Genomic DNA, 24,964 nt, shown 5'->3' with positions numbered 1-24,964 from the left:
GCTATAAATGATGATCCTCTTGATAATTTGACCTAATGCTAGATGTAGTTTCAAAGGAAAAAGAAAAAGCCAAATTCAAATCAAAGAATCAGAATAGATAACTATTTGAATAATAATGATAAAATTGAATACTATAATATGTAATAACTTAAAAATTAATATTTTATGGTACATTTAAAATAAAACATATATCACCATCTAAAGAAAACTTTTTTCAATGTTGGGAAGTTTCAAGGCAATCACTGCACTGTCAAGCTTGAACACAGTTGGGTTCCTATATCTTGAAATGTTCTCCCACATCACCAACTGATCATGTGAGAAAGAGAGATGACCTCATTCCCTTAAGCAAAATACCTCAGGATGATTTTGTCACAGTTGAAGGATTCACAAAGACTGTTTTATATTGATGGAAAATGTTAAGTGGGCAATAATGAAGGAAACCATTCTATTATTATTATTCATCTATACAACAAAAAATGTTTTTCCCCTTAAAGATTTGGTTATAGGTTTCAGAAGCAATTAAGGAAATTACTCAATAAGAATATACATCTATACTCTCAGGGTCCAGGGATACAGCCCCATTCTGGCTCCCTGCTGAGCAGCAAGTCTGCTTTTCTTTCTCTTCTCTCTCTCCCTCTGTCCCTCCCTGCACCACACCCCCACTCATACTCTCTTTCAAATAAATAAACAAAATCTTAAAAAAATTTATCTATTGTTTGTTAATTTAGAAAATTTGTTCAATTATTCAAAAATAGGGTGGAACTGATACTCGTATGCAGGACATAAGCTATTAATAAATTAATCATTATCCATCCAAAACAAGTCTGGGCTTTGGGCAGCTGGTTAAAATTAGATAATAGCAAAGGAAATCTCCTTTCTCCTGTCTTCTCTCTCACTTAATATTAAATAGTGACAACTAACTAACAAATAGGAAAATCTACATAAAAATCATCTTATACTGGTCAGGTCTCTTTTAGTTGCAAATGTAGAAACCCAATATTAACTAATTTAACTAGAAAAGAAGAAGAGAATTGGCTCCGATAGCATGTATTAGTTACCTATGGTTGCATAATAGACCGTCCCCAAATGTTAATTTAACTCACAACTCTGCAATTTGGGCAGGACTCTGTAGGGATGGGTCATCTCATTGGCTGGGGCAACTTCAGACCTGGAGGATTTACTTCCAAAATGGCTTACTCACATAACTGGGAAGCCAATGTTGTATTTACCGGAAGCCCAACTGGAGCTGAGAGGTAAGGGTGGGCAGCTCTATTCCTTCCACGTGGGCCTTCTATGACCTCATTCAGTGTCTTCATGGCATAGTAACTGGGTTCAAAGAGTTAGTATTTCAAGAGGACTAGATGGGAGTTGTATGATCTTTTATGTACTAGTTCTGGGAGTTATATACTGTCACTTTTGTGGTAGTTAGAGGCTTGCTAAATTCAAGAGAAGGGAATATAGATTCTTCCATTGCTTTCTTTCTTCTTCTTCTTCTTCCTTTTTTTTTTTTTTTTTATTTGAGAGAGAGAGCGCACAAGAACACATACAAGTGGGGATGGCCAGACAGAGGAGAGAGAGAATCTTAAGCAGACTCCATGCCCAGCACAAAGCCTGACTTGGAGCTTGATCTCATGACCTTGAGATTATGGCCTGAGCTCAAATCAAGAGCATAACCAACTGAGCCACCCAGCCACCCCAAGAGAATATAGATTCTTAATGACAGGAGTGCCAGTGTCCTGTTTAAGAAGAATATATGGGGACATCTGGGTGGCTCAGTGGGTTAAGGCCTCTACCTTCGGCTCAGGTCATGATCCCAGGGTGCTGGGATCAAGCCCTCCATCAGGCTTTCTGCTTGGTGGGGAGGCTGCTTCCCTCTCTTTGCCTGCCTCTCTGCCTGCTTGTGATCTCTGTCTGCCAAATAAATAAATAAAATCTTAAAAAAAAAAAAAAGAAGAAGAAGAAGAAGAACATATGGAATAGGATATCTTATGGACACCTGGGAAAATAAAATTTGACATATAATTGACATTTAGAAATGCTCTGTCCACTATGTACTCTGAAAAACAACCTGAGGGTTTTGAAGGAGCCAGGGGTGGGAGGTTGGGTGAGCCAGGTGGTGGGTATTGGAGAGGGCACATATTGCATGGAGCACTGGACGTGGTGCAAAAATAATTAATTGTTATTCTGAAATTAAAAAAAAAAAGAAAGAAAGAAAGAAAAGAAATCCTCTGTGCCCTGCCTCTGCCTAATTACTGATTTCTTTTTCCCCCACCACACAACAGTCTTTCTCAAAAAATGGTAAAAGTTGACAGTTCATATGCTTAGAGTGGTTTATTGTAGAAGAAATAGTTCTTCCCCAGTAGCTTGAGCCAGAAAAATTCCAGGTAAAGAATAATTGGCTTTGCTTTGGTTATGTAGCTGTTCTTAGACCAATGGTTGATCAAGTTGGGTGGCAGATAAGGACTTAAAAGGCCAGGTTATGTTTTGGACAGTACCCACCAATATCATTTCATTAGATTAGGAATGGCTGTTCCTACTCTCATTAAAGAGGGATTGCATTCAGGACACAGAACATAAAGAATATTCACTATAAAATTTGATAAAAGAAAGGTGCTTTTGTATTTTCTACTTTTTTACTTTCTACAGTATGTTCATTTGTCCATTCATTCATATACTTATGCATATAGATCCAACAGGCAAAGTTCTCCAACAATGGTTCTCAAAAGGTGATCTAGGCATCCTTGGGGGTTCCTTGCCTTTTGGGGGTATCAGAAGTCAAATCCATTTCCACAATAATTCTAAAATGTTATTTGCTTTTTAAACTTATTCTTACATGAATATACAATGAAGTCTTCCAGAGGCCATAGGACATGTGATATCACAATAGATTAAATGAAGAAGCAGATGTGAGATTCATGCTATCATCTATTAAGCCAGACATTAAAGACATTTGCAAAAATATAATGTCTCTCATATGACTACATTTCTCTTATTTCAAAAATCGTTATTTTCACAAATTCATATTATTTACATTGCTAAGTAATTAGTTTATTCTTGTTGTGTTCTTAATTGGTACACTATACTGTCCTAGATTTCTCATGATTATCTTCACTTTCTCCCATGGGCATGAGTCTATTGATGCTGGATACGAGGCAAGGTTGCTGTGATTTTCTCCATTGCCCAAAGAAGGATTTCTTTTGAAGAGAAGGGAAGAAGAAACAAAGATTATATCCACTGAGCTAGACATCCGTGTTTTATATACATGGTCTCACTTAATTTGTGTGCCTTAATACTGGATTTTAGTAGCATGGTAACTAACCTAAGGTTACAGAGCAATTGATGTTGCCTTGGAATGAGGATGCACATGCCATTGTGTGAGCGATGCTGTCAGCAGGAGTTTTTCCTCTTTTTCAATCTATTTGAGATTTATCCTTGTTTATAGTCAACTAGAAGTGTGCAATAGATTCGTCAGCTTTAGTTTGATCTCACCAGTATGTGGAGTAGTCCCTTTAATTTGATGGGGCATTACCAGTTGCCTTTCTTGATTTTTCCAGTTCTTCATATGCTTTTATCGTTATCTCTTTTTTACAAGCAAGACAAACCAGAACAGTTATTCAGGACTAAAAACAAGGGTAGTTCCTTTCTTTGGGCCTTTGTTCTTTCATTCTGGAATATGTTTTCCATCTGTGGTATTACTCAACATTGCTTTTCAATCCTAAACTGAGACCACCAATTTATTTACTTGTTTATTTTGATAATGACATTGGAGTGTCTAGAGACTGATACCAAAATCCTAGAAGTAGGGTCTTAGGTCTTCCCTTATTTGGAAGGGGAAATGTCTTCTGATTCCTTATGCTAGGTTGCATATCATTATTTAGGGCACCCAAGGAAATCATCACCATTCCCAGTGCAGTGATTACAAAATTTGCCTGATCATAAGAATCACTTGGGGGAACTTTTAAAAAAACACAGATTCTTGAACTCGATTGCGGTCTTACAAATCAAAATCTGACTTCTACTGTTCACTAGGTGCCAAAGCTTACAGGCTTAAGCTAAACTAGCAACAACAACCACCACAACAATAAAATCTAAGAGTCATTTGTATGGACCAGCCTATGTTTTGAAATTCATCCTATGGAACCAGTTACACAACAGCATGCAATGTCAGTTTGCATTAAGAAGCTAGGAAGGTTGGAGTGTCTGAGTGGTTCAGTCAGTTGAGCATCAGATTCATGGTTTGTCTCGGGTCATGATCTCAGGGTCGTGAGATAGAGCTCCATGTTGGGCTCCCCACTCACTGCAGAGTCTGCTTGAGGATTTTCTCTCTCCCTCTTCCTCTGCCCCTCCCTCAAGTAAATAAACAGCTCTTAAAAAAAAATAGAAAATCTGAACATATGTCTTAGAAAATCTATACTTTTTATTTCCAATTTTTTATTTAAATTCTAGTTAGTTAACATGGGATGTAATATTGGTTTCAGGAACAGAATTTGGTGAGTCATTACTTTCATATGATACCCAGTGCTCATCATAACAAGTGCCCTCCTAACACCCATCACCCATTTAGCCCATTTCCTACCCATCTCCCTACATCAGTTTGTTTTCTGTAGTTAAGAGTCTCATGGTTTGCTTCCCTCTTTCTCTCCCTCCCCTTCCATGTGTTCATCTGCTTTGTTTATTAAATTCCACATATTCAATCCTATGGTATTTGTCTTTCTCTGACTTATTTTGCTTAGCATAATACACCCTAGCTCCATCCATTCCCTCACAAATAACAAAATTTCATTCTTTTTGATGGCTAAGTAATATTCCATTATATATATATGTTATATTATATATATATGTATGTGTATATATATATATATAACACCATTGTATATATATATCTATATATACCACTTCTTCTTTATCCATTCATCAGTCCATGGACATTTGGGCTCTTTCCATAGTTTAGCTATTGTTGATAATGCTGCTATGAACATTGGGGGTGCATGTACCCTTCAAATCTATATTTTTCTATCCTTTGGGAAAATACCTAGAAGTGCAATTGCTGGATCATAGGGCAGTTCTATTTTTAACTTTTTGAGGAACCTCCATACTGTTTTCCAGAATGGCTGCACCAGTTTGCATTCCCACCAACAGTGGAAGAGAGTTCTCCTTTCTCTGCATCCTTGCCAAAATCTCTTGTGTTCTGTGCTGTTAATTTTAGCCATTCTGTCAGGTGTGAGGTAATAGCTCATTGTGGGTTTGATTTGTATTTCCCTGATGATAAATGTTGTTGAGCATCTTTTCATATGCCTATTAACCATCTGGATGTCTTCTTTGGAAAAATGTCTATTCATCTTCTGCCCATTTCTTAACTGGATTATTTGTTTTTTGAGTGTTGAGTTTGATAAGTTCTTTATAGATTTTGGATACTAACCCTTCATTAGATATGTCAGTTCCTAGTATCTTCCCTCATTCTTTAAGCTGCCTTTTAGTTTTGTTGACTGTTTCCTTCACTGTGCAGAAGCTTTTTATCTTACTTAAGTCCCAGTAGTTCATTTTTGCTTTTATTTCCCTTGCCTCTGGCAACTCATTTAGGAAGAAAGAGTTGAAAGAGTTTACTGCCTGTGTTCTCTAGGATTTTGATGATTTCCTGTTTCACATTTAGGTCTTTCATCAATTTTGAATTTATTTTTGTGTATGATATAAAAAGGTGTCTAGTTTCATTCTACATGTTGCTGGGTTCCCAAAACCATTTGTTGAAGAGACTGTCTTTTTCCTATTGAAAATTCTTTCCTGGTTTGTCAAAGATGAATTGACTGTATAGTTGCAGGTCTATTTATGGTTTTTCTAATCTGTTCCATTAATCTATGTGTTCATTTTTGTGCCAGTACCATACTGTCTTAATGAATACAGCTTTGTAATATAACTTCAAATTCAGAATTCTGATGCCGTTAGCTTTGCATTTCCTTTCCAGAATTGCTTTGGCTATTCAGGATCTTTGTGGTTCCATACACATTTTAGGATTATTTGCTCTAGTTGAATGAAAAATATTGGTGGTATTTTGATAGCCATTGCTTTAAATGGGTAGATTGCTTTGGGTAGTATAGACACTTTAACAATGTTTGTTCTTTCATTCCGTGAGCATGGAATATTTTTCCATTTCTTTGTGTCATCTTCAATTTCTTTTATAAATGTTCTACAGTTTTCATAGTACAGATCTTTTACCTCTTTGGTTAGGTTTATTCCTAAGCATCTTATTGGTTTTGGTACAATAAATTCTATACTTTTTAAATACTTTCTTGAACAAACCTTTCCCTGACTGGAATTGTGTGAGATAGAAAGAGACAGATGGACAGAGGCAGAGGAAAGACTGAGACTGAGACAAAGGTGGAGGGAAAGAGAGGAAAATATCAAGCTATTGCAGATTCAAAATGGTGTTTTCCACATGGCTTTATAAACTTTGTAGGGGCTTATTTTCTCTCTTGCTGCTGTTCACCAGAAAAATTCAATTTCTGCAGGGCTGAAAATTAATACATTTTCAGGGACTGGTTCTGGAAAGACAAATGTTTAGGAGTAAAAGAAACTCAAAGACATTTTAAGCAATCAGGTTTGCCAGTTGGTTCAAACACTTGGCACAAACAAGGTCACACAGGATTGGGATGAGAAGCTGTTCTGTGCTAAGAGATCTGTGCAAATGTAGCAGGGCCTCCACTAGGTGAAAGGGATGCTGATCTAGTCTCAGGAATGAGAATGAACATGCTCTCAGAACAGGCAGCCCTTCAGAAACCGTTTGGGGTTCAGAGAAGGCACTCTCCCTCAGAGGGGAGAAGCAGGGTACCAAGGACGACCTGTCAAGGATGAGGGATCCCTCTTAAAGATTAAATCAATTCTAAAGGCAGGGAAAGAACATAGGGAAGGGCCACAAGGGTTCTCAGATTTAGGCCTAACGTTAGAACAGAGACTTAGGGTGGCTGCTCAGCAACTCTGGGTCTTGAGAGCCTTACTGAATATTAATCCTCTCAAGACAGTGGGGCTGACATCTACTTACTCCTGTGAGGACTGGCTCTAGAGTCATTAGAAGATCTGGTCTTCAGAATCTAAGATAAGCAAAGATAAGAGAAAGTCAGCAGAGTTGTTGGGTATTGTCAGATATTGTAATTTCTTCATAATGAATGAATTATTTATCCATAACCAATGATTAATTATTATCAACTTGAAGGGGTCCATGTTATTAGAATTACAGAGACTTAAGTTCTTCTCTTTTGGCTTAAGCCATGTTTCCTCTGTGTAAAGGGAACAATGATCAATGAGGAAAATAGAAATGACTTTGCTGGGCACCATCAAAGACTACTATTTTTCTTTGTACTGATAATAAACATATCTTTGAAAAAATAATCAAGTATATTAAGTGTCTAAAAGGGATCAGATAGGAAATAGGAACACATGAAGGGGAAATAAGCATGAAGCCACTAAAAGGGTCACACAGTTCTGGTCTGAGTATGAGAAAAGGACACTTTTAAATGGTCTGTAGATTTCTTTGTTTTAGATTGTATCCCCCACCTTTTTTTTTTTTTTTTTAAAGCAGAAGATAAAATGCTGTCATGTTATAAGTTTATTTCCTTGAAGCAAAATTTACTAAAAGAAAGAGACACTGTCCTTAAATTGAAGTTTACAGTTGGAATCCCATAAAAGGTAGTCTTTGTACATCATCAAGCCGGCATGGCAGGGGAAAAGACAGGAATGTAAGATCAGGCCAAGCAGGAGCTTCTCTGCTGTGACTGCCCTTGCTCTTCAGCGCTCTCGCTTTTTCTTTGACTAGTAGCCCATGGCACTTGACGGCAGCTGGGGAGGTCAGCGATCCGGCAGTGCAGTTTCATGAAGAGAGGACAGAAACACGTAACCCAAAATGACACGGCCGCTGATGTAGCTCGTTGCCCTGCTCGCTTATATTTTGAAGGATATCCTGTGAGCTGAGTTGCAAAGAATAGCATTCGACAGGGTGAAGGGTTGCATACACTAAAGAGGAGGCAAGATTTTTGGCGAGGAGAAAGTCTGAAGGACAAGTGCCTTTAGCATCAGCCGAAAGTCTGTCTGTATAAATATGACCTCAAAATATCGGACAGCGCTGCGTGGCCAGTGGAGGGAGAGCAAACTGGGCAAACTTACTCAGTTGTGTTGCTTACTTGGGAATTCTGCTGACAGTTTTGACTTGAATAAAGCGGGACATTTTTTTTTCTTTATTTTTTAAGAGTTTATTTATTTATTTGACAGAGAGCACAAATAGGCAGAGTGGCAGGCACAGGGAGAGGGAGAAGCAGACTCCCCACCGAGCAGGTAGCCCGATGTGGGACTTGATCCCAGGGGATCATGACCTGAGCCAAAGGCCGCTGCTGAACCGACTGAGCCACCCACACGTCCCAAGCTGGACTATTTTCTTGAGCTATATGCCAATCCATACACCACCCTGACATTTTGGGATGGAATAGTCCAATGGAAAGAGAGCAGCAGATTTTGCTCTGTGTAGCCTCAAAGAAGCATTGTGTGATTTGGTAGAGGATCAGATGACCAGCTGGCTAATATGGAGTTACTTAATATCATTGTGCTCCAGTTTAGTAAGCAATGATACCTCTTCAAGAGGCTGATTTTGTGGGTCACATGTCTTTGAATGTAAGTAAAAAAGAGATATATTTATTATAATAGTAATTCTACCTGGCCTCTGCAGGACTCAACACAATGTTTTGCTATAGAAATCACCCCAGAAATGCTCATCTGAACTGTAGCTCAATTTCCCTATCTTTCAAATGGATGTAACAATTTCTTTCACATTGTACAATACTGCTGCTTTTATGAAATGGGATAATATATATAAAATCATTTTGAGAAATAGAGTGAAATATTTCTATTTATATTTTAACATTCAATTTTTAAAAAATCTATCCCATACCGGCCAGATACCAAGTACTGTGCTATTCTTTGGGGTTATTAGCCTGAACTACGTGTAGTCTCTACCTTAAAATAAAAATACATTTCTTCTCTTTTTAATTTACTTTATCCTTAGTGAAGCTTTCTTTGCTCCATTACTTTGAACTACAAATGCAGATTGAAGCTCATATACTTTGAACTTTTTTTTGGATTTTTTCCTTGCTTTAAGCTTTTGGTTCTTTCTTTGATTTTTGATTAAGGTCATAATTACATGGAAGGTGTTTTCAAAATATGCTCTTCTTTAAGATTACATAATATCTCCTAGGAGTACAGCTAGATGGCTATAAATCACAGCAAATTAGCAGTTGTTCCTGACAGTGTGTTTTCTATAAGTATGTTTAGAGTCCCAGAAAGAGTTGAGATTCTTTCTCTAGAGATAGCCTTCTTTTGTGGTTAGGATGAGTTTTGCCTTCTTCCCCATGCATTCACTATAAATCCCCATTATTAATTGCTGTTGTAGGGAATCTGTTTAGTCTTTATCAGTTTCATAGGGCTTTACAAATCATGAAGTAGAAATTTTAAGTGATGTTTCGTAATATTAAAAGAAAAAGTTTTCTATTCCAAATTTATAAGAAAGGTATGAATATATATTTTAAAAAATTTTTCCAACCCCAAATTCATTTGTTTCACCAAGAACCTTCCAAATCCCCATCTTACTCCTTTTTTTCTTTCAACAGAGACGCCCAAATTAACATCCCATAGGTTCCTGCAACAGGTCTAGCAAACTTCAACCAAACTCCTGTAAAGGATATTTAATAAATACTTTCTACATTCCTTCAGGAAATCTGCCATTAAAGTTTCTGTAGGACTTGTGGTCAAAATTTCAAAAATAACTCAACTTTTCCTTTTTTATTGCTGCTTGATTTGGGTGTGTCTTTCACAGTGGCTAGATGAGGAAAATCAAATCAGTGGTAAAGCCACAAATTACCAGGGAAACTTGAGAATATGAAATATGAACAAAAACATATTTTCTTTATTTAATGATTAAAACTTAGCAATCTTTATTTAAATCATCCCTACTTATAAGGAGCAAGAATTTGCCTTTTGCTTCATGAGAAATTTTATTTGAAAGATTATTAAGTTAAAGCATTCTGTTTTAAAGTTGAGCCATATATAGTTTTCATTTTAAGAGTTATATTACAAAATTTGTCTCTATTATAAAAATTTCCTTTTAGCATGTGACCCAAAGCATCAATTCCTAGGATTATTTTGCATCTGTTTTATATACAATGATTTACATTTCTTATTTCTCATTTTTGAACTGCCACTGATTTCAGATCCCTGTCCCCAAATCAATATAATGACCATTCTATGTCCCTTTATCTTTAAACTATTCCCACTTGGTCCCATATTTTATTAGCCTTCACATTTCCCTTAAAATATCTCCTAAATGAACCACAGAGGACTCTCCCCTAAATGCTCAGGATCACAGTTTGGGAACCATTACTCTATGTGACTGATTTCTCCCCAAACAAACACTTTGATCATTTAAAAATGATGGCCCTTGCCGAGAGCACTAATGAGCTAACTCGTACATTGTGGTGTGTACACAATGGAGGATAAAAAATGGGCTCGGAATTAGACTCCCTCTTTATTCATCCAAGGGGAGCATTACTGAGCGAGTTATTTTTTAAAAATTAATACAATTTTGGCAGCTTCCCTTCATTTGGAAATGAAAAGGTTTTGAGTAGGTGAGGAGTGACAGGGCTTTCTCTTTCTCTTTGCAGATTTCTATAAAGGGCACAGATATGAAAAGCTTTCTGTGGACGGCAAGGAATCAGGGAACTAGTTGCCCCTCACCCACTAATAACGACCAAGAGATTATTTCCCAGCCCTTTCCACTTAATGTTCAGAAAGACAAATGTCATGTTAAATAATAACACGGATGTTTCTAATATGGTGCTAAATGCAAACATAAAGCTTCTTACTCTTTGGCTGTTGGTTTGGCAAGGCACATTGGTGTAGGTAAAATGCCTTCACAGGACAAAAGGAAGCCAAGCCAGAGGGAGAAGGAGAGGGACTAGGGTTCCCACTTCGCCTTGCCTCCTCCTTTGACCCTGACTGCTCCTGTGCACTTAGGGGGTGCATTAGAGAATGAGTTGTCAGGTGGAAACCCTAGAGAGCTCAAAGGGTGACACCTCTATTTTCAGAGGACTTATGTTTGGGTTCAAAATTCAGGAGTTCTTTTGACAACAATAATAGTAGCTAAGCTTTACTGAGCATTTACTATGTACCAGGTGCTCTTATAAGCATGTTTGCAGTATTAACCCATTGAATCATGCCCTAACGCTGAGGTATAAGATATGCTGTATTTTGTAGATGAGGAACTGAGATATAGAAAGGTTCAGTAACTTGCCCTAAATCACACAGATTAATAGTGAATGCAAGGCTTGAATCGCTGATTATTACCATTGTGTTTTTGTAACAATTATTTTATGCTGAATCATATTTACAATTCTTTTCATATTTAACTTGTATTTGGGATCTGGTAGCCCAGTGAGACATTTTTGGTGGTGTAGATTGATTGCTGAGGGCCCTAGTTGGGCGTTTATCCAATTAGGTGTAATTGCCTTCTCTCTCTCTCTCGCAGAACTATTTGAAGAATTTTTTTTTTAAATGATACATCACACTTAGCTTGTAATTGGCTGTTATTCCTTATCAAAGTTATACATGAACTTAAGACATGGATGGGATGGATGGAATTATCTACCAAAGTTTTGACTAAATTTAGCATTCCTCTGGCATCTTTTTTCCTCATTAATCCCACTTCCTAGAGGCAACTACCTTAAGCAGTTTTAGTTTTTTTAATGGTTATTTTTTTCTTTTTTACATTAACCTTCGTACTTTGCAATATTATGTATATACTGATTTTTCCTGATTTATCTATTGTAGGTATTATATATTGATTTTCTATTATAGTTCAATCTAAACTCTCTTATACTCCAGATCTTCCCTTCTTCAATTTTTTCAATTATAGTTATATCACCTTTTTTTTCAATTACTAACTGCCATTGCTGTGTTTTTCTAAGTATTTGCTGTTGAGCCAAGAATTATTATATAAATATCATTCCTTTGGATTCAACTTTCTTTTGTGGAGTCAATGATTGCCTTAATTTAATTCGCTCATATTTCATCATATCTATAGCTAATTTTCCCAAAGATGTCAGCAATCTGTCAGACTCTTACCAACCCTTTTCTCAAACACTGAAACATGAAATAATATATTTCCCTTTTCTTTTTATAAGTCTTCTTCCTATTGATATCCATCTTCTTCCTTCAACTTGGACTGAAGACTCTTCTTCCCTGATACACATCTCTGAACATGTGACTTCTCCTTGCGATGTTCCTATGTCTGTACGTCTTATTTCCAATCACTTTTTTCCCTTGGTCAAATCCGTCATGTTGCTAAAGTATTTTCCTCAGTAGTTTCCTAAAAAGAATGTAGTGGAAACAAATGCTTTGAGTTTTCCTATATCTGGAGATGTTCTTATTCAATTCTGCTTTCTGATTCATAGTTTAACAGGCTACATGATTCTGAATTGGTAATATTTTCTCCTTAAACTTTGAAAGCATTCATCTAGCCTCTGGTCAGTTTTTGAAAAGTCCAACACCATTCTGATTCCCATTTGTTTGTATGTGATCCTTGATCTTTCTCTCTTCTTACTTCTTTATAATTGTGTGACATACTTCTTAATGTATTACACTGGACACTTGGTAGGCTCTTTCAATCAGAAGGCTTATATCATAAAATCCTGGGACATTCTGTTGTACTTTATTTTAAAAGTTCTTATGATGCATTTTATTTTTTCTTAAGCTTTTCTATAAGGTAGATGCTGAACATCCTAAATCATTTTATTTCTTCTTTTTTGTAATTCATCTCTCTGTATTTTCTGTTCCCTGACACAATTTATTATCTTATTCTCCAAAACTGTGTTAAATATATTTATTTATGTTTTTAATTTTCCAATGCCTTTCTTTATTATTTATCCTGTTTTTATGAATCTTATATGTTTTCTTATTTCTTGCTATTATTATCAATAACATTTTTAAGCATTTTTTTCTTTCTTTCCTTGGTATTATTTCTGCTTATTTTGAGTTCCATTTTATATTTTTGATATTCCTTTTCCATCTTGGGACTTTCCTCAATGATCTTAAAGCAGAGGTTATTTTATTCAGCAGTTAGAACAGTGCATTTTACATACATAGTGCTCAATAAAGAAGTATATAATCTACTAATTATAAAATATATACAGTGTATTATATAGTATTATATAATACAGTATTATATAATACACTCTATATGCTATAATTATTATTTTTAAGTATAGTATATAAATGTTATGCTATATATGATGATAATCAGATAATAATCAATTTCTTGTGACCCATGCCTACATATTCATATTTTTAAATTGTTGTCAGTATGTCACAACACATGCCCTCCTTAATACCAATCACTCTGCTACCACCTCCCCCCACCTCATTCTCCTCTGAAAGCCTCAGTTTTTTTTCCCAGGGTCCATAGTCTCTCATGGTTCGTCTCCCTCTCTGATTTCTTCCCCTTCAGATTTCCCTCCCTTCCCTTATGGACCTCTGTGCTAATGATTATGTTCCACATATGAGTGAAACCATATGATAAGTGTCTTTCTCTGTTTGATTTACTTCACTTCCCATAATCCGCTGTAATTCCATCCATGTCGATGCAAATGGTGGGTATTGTGATGTGCACCGGGTGTTACATGTAACTAATGAATCATTGAACACTACATTAAAAACTAATGATGCACTATATAGTGGCTAACTGAACATAATAAAAAAAATAAAAAGTGAAAAATAAAAAATAGAAAAAATGCTGTCTGTTTATTTAGAGTTGAAGTGCTGTGCTCGTTGACAGACGAGCTTCTCTGTAGAATGCATAGAACATGCAAAAGAGACTTTTTGTTTTCGTTTTCGTTTCTTTCTTTCTTTCTTTCTTTCTTTCTTTCTTTTTTTTAAGATTTTACTTATTTATTCTAGAGAGAAGGTGAGAGAGAGAGAGCACAAGAAGGGGATAGGCGCTGAGGGAGAGGGAGAAGCAGGCTCCCCACTGGGCAGGGATCTCAATTCGGGTATCCATCTTGAGATCACGAGATAATGACCTGAGCTAAAAGCAGATGCTCAACTGATTGAGCCACGCTGGTGCCCCACAAAGAGGTTTTTCATGGAGGATATCCAAATTTCAGTATCTGGTGAACTTTGAAGCCATTTTTTCTTTTAGAGAAAACTCCTCAAGTCTTCTAGATGAGGGGATACATTTTTGTTTCTGGGATTTCTGGGAGAATGGTTGAGAATAGAAGGAAAGTGTTCCACTGCTTAGTAGGTAAATTTAATCCCCTGGTTCATAGTCCCACCGTCCTGTCTGATCTCTGTGATGCCAGGTGACCCTGAGTCAAGACTCCTGAAGGTGTCTGGTTCAATGTCTCTGTTATACGGATCTGGCAACAGTCATCTGGCTATATGCAATGAATGAGTGATCCCAGGAGCCCAGCTTTTCTGGATGATGACTGTTATAGACAACCTTGACTTTGTCTTTCATGGACGCTTCCAAGTGATGGCTATGAACATTGTGTCATTAATACCCATCTTCCATGTCTGGAAACACTGAGGTTGTATCTTCTTTCATTATACAAAGTAATTACATTTTCATATACATTTTATCTTCCAAAAACCTTTTGAGATGTATCACCCACTTTTGCTCACTCTCTCATCCTTTATAAATACATTTTTTTCTTTTACTCTAATTTTAGTAAACAGAAGAGATTAGTGTTTGTGGTCAATCCATCACTTTCAACTAGAAATCCATCCTGGAATCTTTATGGTATAGTATGGTATGATACCGTATTGTATGGAATGGCACCTAGTCATTTCCCAGTTCTCGGATTCACCAAATACAAATCGGCAGTACTACTTTTAAATGGATATAGTAGTAAACTGGATACACCTTTAGTCTACTCATCTTCCTCATATCCCAAACATTGCTATCATTATTTCTTCTCAGATAACATTCAAGAGGATTATATAGATTCCTTATTTGAAATATGATGAATATAGAAAATAGGAACTTAGGTGTAAAATAATTAAGGGAAAGTGTGGTAAACATTAATGCATATTTTAATCTGTGAATAGTGCAAAAACAAGCATTTCTTGAGCGTCTATATCAAGGGCCAGTAGCTTCAGCATTTAAAAACTTTGGAGTCAGAATGCATGAGTTTTTGAATGAGATGAATCTGGGTTAAGCAACAGCTTCTCATTCTTACTAATTTACAGTCTTTTCTCACTATCCTTGGATTTATCATCTATACAACGAAGGCAATAATCATAACTACTTCATAGCATGGATATTGCACAGTACTTGTTAAACATCACTAGCTATAGGGGAGCCTGGGTGGCTCGTCGGTTAAGTGTCTGCCTTCAGCTCAGGTCATGATCCCAGGGCCCTGGAATGAGCTCCACTTGGGCTTCCTGTTCAGCTGAGAGTCTGCTTCTTCTCCCTCTCAGGCTCCTACTGCTTGTCCTCTCTCTCACACACTCTCTCTCAAATAAGTAAGTAAAATCGTTAAACAAAATAAAATAAATACCACTAGCTGTAGAACAAAATTATTTGGTTCCTGCCTTCTTTCTTAATGGTGGATCTCAGTTAAGTTCAACTTCCTCCAATACTGGATTTAGGTGACTTGATTTTGATTTTGGCCTTTGAGCAATGGGAGATTGGAATTTACATTTAGATGATGAGACTTTGGACTTTGAAATGCTATGATGGAGTGAGACTCTTTGGAATCATGGAAGGAGATGATATATTTTGCTTGTGGGACATGATTTGTTGAGGGCCAGAAGTGGGATTGCAGTAAGAATTCTAGAATGACTCCAAGGCTGTCACCTCCTGGTGTGTATGCCCAGTATAGCCCCATCTCCTTGAGCGTTTAAAGGTTCTTCTAACAAAATGCTTTCAATGTATCCTAGAAGGAAATGGCTGAAATTTCTTAAAGTAGAGAAACAAATCACTTTTGGAGGAGGGATTTATTTATTCTAGAGAGAGAGAGAGAGAGAGAGAGAGAGTGAGCACACGAGTGGGAGAGCCAGAGGGAGAGGGAATCTACAACAGGCTCCATGCTGAGCACTGAGCCTAACTCAGGGCTCAATTTCACAGTCCTGAGATCACGATCTGAGCTGAAACCAAGAATCAGATGCTTAACCGACTGTGCCACCCAGAGACCCCAAGAAACAACTTGTTTTGGCAGAGTTTCTAGAATCATTGAAAATGTTATTAATACATTAGCTTAATATGATCCACTTATCAGAAGGACTACTGGGAGAGGGAAGCTACAATTAGTATCGGGGAGATTATAATGATGATGACTTACCACAGGGTTGAAACGGTATATGTATTCATTTTTTAAAATTTCTAACGTAATCCTACACGGAATAAGTAGTATGCTATGCAATAGTTTGCAGTTGAGGGAATAGAGGCACCAGGAAATAAAGTAATTTTCCCAGAAGGTAAGTGATAACAGAACATAGAACCATTCAGAATAATAATCTACATAATTATGTGATGCTCTTTAAAAGCAAAACTGTATCTATCTACCTATATCTACACCTACCTATAGCTATGCAACTTCTCAGTTTCTCCTTATAGAAGAGGAAACTAATCCTCAAGCATCATATATACTACAGAGATCAGGAAACTATTATCCAACTATTACCCAACTATTATCCAGTATCAGTTATTTCAATTTTAGTCTAATGAGGGGATCATTTTGAAAATTTGACCTGATTTCAGGAAGGAAAGATGACAAATCCCCTATGAGAAATTATAAGAGCTTATCTGGAAAGGACCCCTGACTTTTGAAAAGAATGATGAATATGTTTCCAACAAGATAACTGTAAAACAAGACATTATAGGCTATTGAAGTTTTGGGTGAATGGAATGGAATAATAGGTCACATGTATAAAGAGATGCAATATGAAGTTTGAAATGGGCAATCCCATAATATGTATTCCATACTATGCTAAATTTGGTGAATTTAAAGTTGAGTAAAACATGATCTTTACCCTCAAGATTCCCTAGACAGGACATCTGCTTTTCTTCATTTTCAATAAATTAGTAGTATGTAATTCTTACTGTTACACCCTCAAGGCGTGATAAATCATGAGGAAAATGATTTGCTCTGGGAACTCTGACAGTTACAGCATAGTAATCAGATTGAGGAGTCTTGGATGATTATACCTATTCTTTGTCTATTTTCATGAGAAACTTCCCCCAGATAATTCCAAATTGAGTTTCATGTAAACATTTTTTTTTTCAAAGTATACCAACTTACCTCTTCTTTGATTAGTTCTTTTTAAAAGTATATACATCTAAACAAGTGGTGCTAACTTGAAGGTCAATCAGGAAAACAGGATGAGGGATTTGTCTTTTATGAAAATGCGCTGCCTTTGAGAATTTTTTTGATACCAAAAAATGGCAGATTTTCTCTTATAAACCGTATGTTCTTGCATTTCTGATATCTGGAATGAGTAGCTTGCCAGAAACATTCTCACTCAAAAGCCAGACTAACCCATGAAGGTGTCCAAAGAAGTCTGTTCTGATTACTGAAGATGTTGAACCAGTCTTGACTTCAAACAGTAGATATTTCCACACTTTAGTGGTATATGACAGCTCTATTCATTCCACAATGTCACATTCTTTGGTTTTGGCCATTGGGTATTTATGCATTTCTGGCTTGGGAAGCAGAGAAGCCTAATTTGATTCTGGAGCCAAAAGTTTTTAGGCCCTGTTCCTTTGGAACTTGGACTGGAGGATTTTGGCACTGCATAAAGACTAGGACAGGGCAAGTAGTCACACATAACTAACTCAGTCAACAGAGCATATTCAGGGAGAAAGATCATGCCTGCACATTGGATAACCATTCTCCAAGGCAGACTGACAACACCCTGAATTCAATCACCCTTTAATAAACACACAAGGAAAGCTCGGCTTTAACATACCTTCGGGCGCTGCTCTCCAATGCTGCCTGATTGGTTTGAGTGCCAGAGGCCAGAATATGCAGATGCAGCCATTACTGTTGTTCTTACTTATGTCTGTCTGCTGTCTGCTAACAAGCGTTCATATGCTTTGGATCATTAAAGTCACAACCTCTTATGCCAATCTATTCCTCTCTACGGGTTTGCTGTAGATCGGAAAGAGAGATGCTATTTTTGTTTCTTTCTCTTTCCATGAGGACCTCCAGTCAGGGTTATTTTTGAGGTCTGAATATCATAGCTTGTCCCGTTGCCCCCACCGAGCATATAAATCGTGTTCCCGTTAGGCTTGTTCCTTTCGCCTGATTTATTTCATTTACTATTGTATGTGCCTTTCAACGCGAGGCGCGAGGCAAGTGATCTGTGCTGGGGCTGTGACAGGAAAGGGGGCTCTAACTTAGACTATTTTCTGGTGCCATTGCTATCTGCGAGAGAGAGAGAGGTCTGCTGTACTTACACCCGTGCTAAATTTCTTCTGACAGACTCCAGGTGGTCGGAATTTTCACAATCCAACCCATTTCAGTGTTAGAACTTGTCATGTGGGGCTCTGTGGATTCTCTCCTCTCTTTCATCTTACAGTGGGTGGCAGGTCGGGTCCGTTTGGGCCCCTACCTGCAGAAGGCCATGGGTGTCCACAGGTAAAAGCAAAGGTGGAGAAACGCGAGTTTCACTTTCAAGAGAAGGCACCGAGGCAGATATTGTAGAGGGAGAAAGAAAAAAATTGTCACTTGTAGTATTATGCAGGCTGCCCATCTAAACCCATCATTGCCTGGCATCTACACACTAAGGGCAAGGATCCAGCCAACTTGTGAGTGGGCATCATGCCATTTGAGCAGATGGGCACGGAAGTCGGCAGCCAGTAGACCATGTATGTGCATCAACGGTGGGTGTTGAGGGCACGATTCCCAGAGGAGAATGTCCTAACAGCTGTCTGGCCTGAGCCAACATACTTACGACCAAGGAAAAGTGCCATCCTTCAATCCTGCTGAGTTGGATTAACCTTCAGAACTAAATCTGCTTTTTTCGGCAGCAGAAGGTGAGTTTGGGGTCTCTGAAAACCTCAAAGAATACATAAAGAAAGGAAACCGGAAAGATACAATTATTAGATATGGACTAACGCCGCCGAGCGCCTTCATGTGCATATTTTAGATATTTGACCAAAAATCTGTTAAATCTTGAAAGAGTGGCATAGTCGTTAAAAGCCTTGCCTCCCACAATGCTTGTAGAAGTGACCTTTCCACACAGGCAGAGCATTTTCAGGGAGGTAGTACATGTCCAGCTTAGCACTAAGAAATAATGATGTCTGAGGAAACTTGTCAGCAGACTATAGAAATCAAACCGTGGATAAATATCTTTGTCAAACTTTACATATCATGGATCAAACCTGACATATGGTGGATTACTTTCCAAATGACAGAATTTCTTCTTCAGTGATTGAACATATACCTGAAAAAGTAAAAAGTAAACCCGGTATTTCAACTTAAGCACGTCGGGGCAATGAAAGACTTCTATTTGAGACTGAAAATAAAACCCGATTCTAATTTGTTTAGTTTTTAGACAGTTAAACATTGTAAAACTAGATATAGGTTGTTTCTGCCCAACATAGTCAAATGGTGATTTGACAATGATTTGTTTAATCTGGATAAAATAGATGGACTGTTTTGACCATTCGGAGTCCCCAATAATTGTTCGTTTACTAGTTTGTTTGTTTTGAGGTGTTTATCAGATAGTTTTCTTGGTATTGTTTTCTGCTGTCTTGAATCTTTTTATTTAAAAGATTACATATGACTTGCAGTTGTGGAGAAAATGTCAGTTCGGCCCAAGTGTTCTGTTCCCTTTTTTTTTTTTTTTTTAATCATCAGAGTAGTAACTGTTACGGAGGGTAAAGGAGGTAGTAAGCAAGCTGTATTATTTGCTGGCAACAGTAACTTTAGCTATGGCTCTAACAAAGTATATAATGCTTTAGATTTAATACCAATAATAGTATTATGAGTAGAATAAAATGTTTATGTGTCTATTTTAGCACACAGTTTCTCATTATACCAACTTGGAAATTCTTGTTTAAATAGGAAGGAACATGCAGAGAAAAAAGTAAAATAAAAACTAAGACAATATATAAAAGTACTTTGCCTGGAAAAATGTAGAAAATTATGTTATGCAGGTATGGCTATGTTTCTTGGTTCTGGTAGTTTTTATCTCAAGAGCATGTTCGAAAAGCCTACAATCGTAGTGCGTCTAAGGACTGTATGAATGTCACTTCTCAACTGAGAAAATTCTTGGAGAGGAACATTCGACCGAAAGCATGAAAAAAGAAATGAGAGAACTAAAGGAAACAGTATGTAGCAATAAACGAGGCCATGTGCATGGTATATAACTAATTTTTATTTAAGCAAGAAGGTGTGAGGCAGTTTGGTTTTCCTCTTGGAGGAACACATGTGTTTGGGACTAAATAAAGCCAGGGAGGAATATTAAGAAGTTAAACCATTCCAGCAATTGCTTCTCTTTGGCTATCTGGGAGATAAGAAAATGTGGTTAAAGCTGAATTTAACTCAACTAGACTTAGCTCAGGATTGAAAGTCTGGTGACCACCACTGATGACCCAGATGTTGACCAAGGACTATTCAACAAATTAAAAAAAAAAATGCTGAAAAACTTTAATATGTCCTCCAGAAGGTTTTTGAATCCTTCCCTTTAATTTTCTGCAGGAGATGATAGAGATAAGGGAGAGCGTCAGATTTCTGACTATTTATAGTCAAAAAGGCTTATGGAAGAGCCAAAAAAGAAAAAAAGGGAGCATTTGCTTATGGATGTCCACTATGGTAACTGAATGATATCATAGGCAGAGGGAGAAGGCAATCTTAACAGTGAATCAGTATACCTGTGGTACCTCAATAAGGAGCAAAAAAGAAGAATTTGGTTTCTCTATGGTGAACGTCATTACCTTCTATGGAGATTTATGAAAAATACATACAGTTAATGGATGAATAATTGTGATTTTACATGTGTGAATTGACACGTGTCCACAGATAGATAAAAATAGAAGATTAAATGCATGATAAAATAATACCCTCATATATTAACTTTCTTTTTCTCCTAGCAAAAGCATTTACCTACCACATACACATGATTTAAAAAACACAGCCATCTTTTAGGTTGATGCTTATTATATCTAAACAACCAAACTGTTGTGAGTACAAGAAATATTGGCCATGTTTCCACATTCCCCCAAAAAATAAATAAATAAAAATTTCACCAACTTTTCTTAATTTCTGATTGTCATAGCTTTACGAAAACAAATTTGGCAAAACAAATGAAGATTTGAACATAAAAATTGGGATACACTCCCCCAGTGAGGGGGGGAAGCTTTTGAGACACCATGAACATAAAACCTAAACTTAACTACAAATTTATTTCTGCTTTTTCTCCAAGTATCCAGGGAGGTCGTTAATGGGAGGTATGCCTCAGAAAATGTATATGTCTGTGAAAATGCTGGAACTAACTAATGCTTTTATTCAAGTGATTTTTATTTCGACTCCAAGCCACAAGATATAAACTTTCATCAAAAATGGTAATCTATTTAAAATCAGAGCTATGTGGAATGTTTCATGTTTATGTATAACTTTCATAGTAGACCTTCCTATACCAGGAAAATAATATGCCCAAATTCTGTTATTTTTACTTCGTACCAAGCACTAGTCCCACCCATCAGTTTCATATTCTTTAAATAGATTAAAATGAAAAAGAAATGGAGGGAAAAAATGAAAACACTTCAAAAAATGACTTTTTAATTTTTTTTCTTTTTGGAGGAAAATATATCTGGAAAACTTAATTATGATGTATAATAAGAACAAAAAAGGAATTTAAAGAAAAATATGCATTGCACATTCTCAGTACTTCATGCTTCCAACTTTGCTTTGCACAATTATAAAGCTAACATACCTGAGAGGGGACAGAAAAGGAGTGGAGAAAGTGGTAGGTGAAAACAAAGAAGGAGAAACACATAGATCTGATCTGAAAGTAGTTCAGTGATATATTCATCTGATTGATTTCCAAAAAAAGCCAAGCAGAAGTCATTTGTATTTCAAGTTTTTTTTTCCAATGATATCTACAAATCATTCCCATTTACTGAACATAATAAATCAAGAGGAAGATTACATCATTGCAAAAAGATGAGGGCTGACTTTTCCTTCTCTTCGAAGGAAGAGAACAACTCACGTATTTATTGTTAAAGCTCAAATTTCTTAAGATACAGAACACTGTGATGAGAAAACAGTCAAGACACAACCATAGCCCCCTCAAAAGAAACTGTGAAGTAACATTCTTAGTAAATAGACCAGATACACTTTAAAATGGCTAAGGTCTCTTTTTACAAAATACTGGAAGTAAATTGAAAATTACCAGTTCATAAAATTCTCAAATGAGAACTATAAAATCATATTGAAACCAAAATATCATAATTTAAGAGTGTACAAACTAGCAAAAAATCAGGCTGTGGACACTTAAATAAATATGTGGTAGATAAACATACATGTCCACTTATGTTTAGAAAAAGGATGCGTATACTATTTCAGAATATTTGGAAGCAAAAGAGAAAGCGAACATACGTCGTAAAAACCGTTTTTAGCCTTCCTCAGAAGAAATGATTCTATAACTCACAGAGAAAATAATGTATCAAAATAATGTTGTATCAAGCTACTGCTAATATTATTATTGCTATTCAAGTTTTCCAAATTCAGTGATTAGTTAAGAATAGCTGCAAAAGTGAAAAGGACCTGAGACTGAACAATGGAGCCCATGATTGCTAGCATTCTGAAACTTACCCAGAAACAATTTGTAGAGTAAAGCATAGGTTTTTAATATCAGATACATTGAGGAAAAATTGGGACTGTCCAGAAATGAAGTACTCTTCTTGCAATACTAGTATTAGAGATATTTAGTAAGATGAACAAATACAACAAACATGTATATTTTGAACATCTACTATTAGAAATTACTGGCATATAACTGTACTAAACATGCAATGTTTACTGTCTAAATGAATGGTTCATAAAGGCATCTGATGTCTTAAGCAAAAATGTTTCTCAAGAAAGTGTCCTGTAATAATTCGCAAAATTTTCAAGATACTACTAATAAATTATTGATAGAGAAGCATATACAAATACTGTAAGATTTTCTGTTATTTTATACTACGTATGGCTTAGGAGAGCCTCTGTTCCCTTCAAACTTACCTCAGAAAGTTTTGATTGACCTTAAGTGTTCTTTATAATTATTATTTCAATTAAGTAAATCACATAAAGACAGCTCTCTTGATATATCTTAAATTTTCTTGATATCCATGTAACACAACTAAGCAAATTTGGATTCAGAATTTCCTAAATCATAAGTCTCAGGGTAATCTGATTTGGCATGATAACACATTTCTGTGCCTAATGCTTAACTGAGAAGAGCATTAAAGCAAAGACAGGTGATGAAAGTTCTCTTTTTTCCTGCATCTCCATAACTTGGTTGAACATGATAGATTGGCTAGCTTATTGATTTAGGAATAATCAGCAATATTACTTTCCCTAAAGGAAAATTAAGATAATTCATAACAGATTTGAAACCTGATTTCTAGCTTCCTGTGTAAATGTGTACAAATTTATAAGTTTGACTCAAACTTCTTTCTCAGAAGTAACCCCTTATGCATGCAGATAATCTCAACTTTGGAGTTCCCCAAGAATGTAATGACTGCCTTTATGCATATACATTATATTGTTGGTGAAACAATAAAGTACAATAGTTGAAAGTTTAGATTCTGATTAATTTTCAACCATGCTGGGGCTCCTGGGTGGTTCAGAGGGTTAAAGTCTCTGCCTTCTGCTCAGGTCATGATCTCAGGGTCCTGGGATCAAGCCCTGCATTGGGCTCTCTGCTCAGTGGGGAGCCTACTTCCGCTTTTCTCTCTGCCTGCCTCTCTGCCTACTTGTCATCTCTCTCTGTCAAATAAATAAGTAAATAAATCTTAAAAAAAAAAATCACCCATGCCTTTTACTAGCTCTGGATCTTCAAAGTTACTTAAACTGTCTGTATCTGTGTTTCTACATTTATGATAAAGGATGAGAATTAAGTATGTTAATATATGCAAAATACTTAGAACAGTGCCTGGCAAATAATAGGCACTGAGTACATGTTAACAGCCAGTAACACTGTGCCATTTCTTAATTTAAATTCTTATTTATACCATGGACCCAATCGTTCCTTTTAAAGGTGAAATAAACATGTGCTCAGTAACTGGTCATTTCTGTTCTGATTTCTTCTCATTAAAATTTGTTTCCCCGGGGGGCACCTGGGTGGCTCAGTGGGTTAAAGCCTCTGCCTTCGGCTTGGGTCATGATCCCAGGGTCCTGGGATCGAGTCCCACATCAGGCTCTCTGCTCAGCAGGGAGCCTGCTTCCTCCTCTCTCTCTGCCTGCCTCTCTGCCTACCTGTGATCTCTGTCAAATAAATAAATAAAAATCTTTAAAAAAAAAAAAATTGTTTCCCCGGGTTGCCTCGGTGGCACAGTCAGTTGGATGTCCAACTCTTGGTTATGGCTTGGAGAGTGATATCAGGATAGTGAGATGGAGTTCCCCACACCCCCAGTCAGGCTCAGATCTAATGTGGAGCTTGCTTGATGAGACTTTCTCTTCCTCTGCCCCTCCACCCCTCCCCTCTACAGCTACACGTGCATGAACTCTCCTTCTCTCTCTCTAAAATAAACAATAAATAAATAAATCTTTAAAAAAATCTGTTTCCCAAATTTCATTCATTCACTTACTATGTTTGTGGAGTTTTTTTTTCCTCATCTTGCACACTGCATAGTACTTATTTAATTACATTATTTATACTCTATTTTAATGGAGAATGTACTCATACCACTAACGAATGGCTTTGTGTTTTAAGTTTTTCTGCTAAACCT

General features: G+C 36.6%; 1 protein-coding gene and 1 long non-coding RNA gene across 3 annotated transcripts in view; one reads left to right on the top strand and one right to left on the bottom strand.

Annotated features, from left to right (window-relative positions):
* The window catches only part of ARHGAP15 (Rho GTPase activating protein 15), a 601,111-nt gene that overhangs the window by 49,096 nt on the left and 527,051 nt on the right, over positions 1-24,964 (top strand). The gene's annotated exons all lie outside the window — the stretch shown is intronic.
* LOC116597907 lies at positions 3,019-19,092 on the bottom strand. Its single transcript, XR_004288847.1, has 3 exons — positions 18,982-19,092; positions 18,485-18,697; positions 3,019-3,194 (listed from the first exon to the last, which is right to left on the bottom strand). It is a non-coding gene; the product is annotated as an uncharacterized LOC116597907 (long non-coding RNA).

This window comes from Mustela erminea, chromosome 8 (assembly GCF_009829155.1).
Source record: "Mustela erminea isolate mMusErm1 chromosome 8, mMusErm1.Pri, whole genome shotgun sequence".
Taxonomy (NCBI): Eukaryota; Metazoa; Chordata; class Mammalia; order Carnivora; family Mustelidae; genus Mustela; species Mustela erminea.
The sequence above is the reverse complement of the archived record's forward strand: the minus strand, read 5'-3'. Positions and strand labels throughout refer to the sequence as shown.